At 29.3% G+C, this 914-nt stretch overlaps 1 non-coding gene across 1 annotated transcript; it reads right to left on the reverse strand.

Moving 5' to 3' along the window:
* Positions 1-484: 484 nt before the first annotated feature.
* LOC126033180 (U6 spliceosomal RNA) lies at positions 485-591 on the reverse strand. Its single transcript, XR_007504322.1, has one exon. It is a non-coding gene; the product is annotated as a U6 spliceosomal RNA (small nuclear RNA).
* Positions 592-914: the final 323 nt, after the last annotated feature.

A 914-nucleotide genomic window follows, 5' to 3' on the forward strand; every position in this document is an offset into this window, starting at 1 on the left:
TTTCATGACTACTGCTTTGTAATATAATTTAAATTTTGGGAAAGTGATGTCTCCCATATTATTTTACCAAGGGTTGCTCTAGTTATTCCTGAGTGTCTATTGTTCAAAATGAATTTAAGGAGTGTTTGATCTACTTCTTTGAAGAATGTCATGAGTATCCTTAGAGGAATTGCATTAAATCTGTACAATGCTTTGGGGAGTATTGCCATTTTAATTATGTTAATCCTGCCAATCCATGAGCACGGTATGTGTCTCCATTTTTTGTGTCCTCTTTTATTTCCTGAAGTAAGGTTTTGTAGTTTTCTTTATAAGGTCCTTCATGGTTTTAGTTAAGTTGACTCTAAGATATTTGAGTTTGTGAGACACTAATGTGAATGGAGTTGTTTTCTTATTGTCTACTTCTTTTCTATCATTATTGGTGTATAAGCAGGTCATTTATTTTTTGTGTGTTAATTTTGTAGCCTACCACTTTGCTAATTTTTAAAAAAATATGGAATTCTTCATGAATATGCATGTCATCCTTACATTGCAAAGATGCTAATCTTATCTGTATTGTTCCAAGTTTAGTATATGTATTGCTGAAGTGAGCACACATATTATTTTTAATAATATCAAAAGATAGACACACAGTTTCGATTTTTAGAGATCATAAAATATTAAAAATTAAATCTCTGACATAATTAAATTTATATTATGTTAATAAGTACTGTCTATTTAAATAATTATTTTTATTCAGTGAAATATTTAAATAATCTTCTTATAAAATAAAAGCAGCCACAGTAACATGCATTTAAGTGACCAGGTTAACAAGTGAAATCTAATATTTGATAAAAGAGGCAAGAATATGAAATGGAACAAAGAAAGCCTATTCAACAAATGGTGTTGGTACAACTGGAAACTCATATGCACGAAAG

The sequence above is a fragment of the Suncus etruscus genome, chromosome 16, assembly GCF_024139225.1.
Source record: "Suncus etruscus isolate mSunEtr1 chromosome 16, mSunEtr1.pri.cur, whole genome shotgun sequence".
Classification (NCBI taxonomy): Eukaryota; Metazoa; Chordata; class Mammalia; order Eulipotyphla; family Soricidae; genus Suncus; species Suncus etruscus.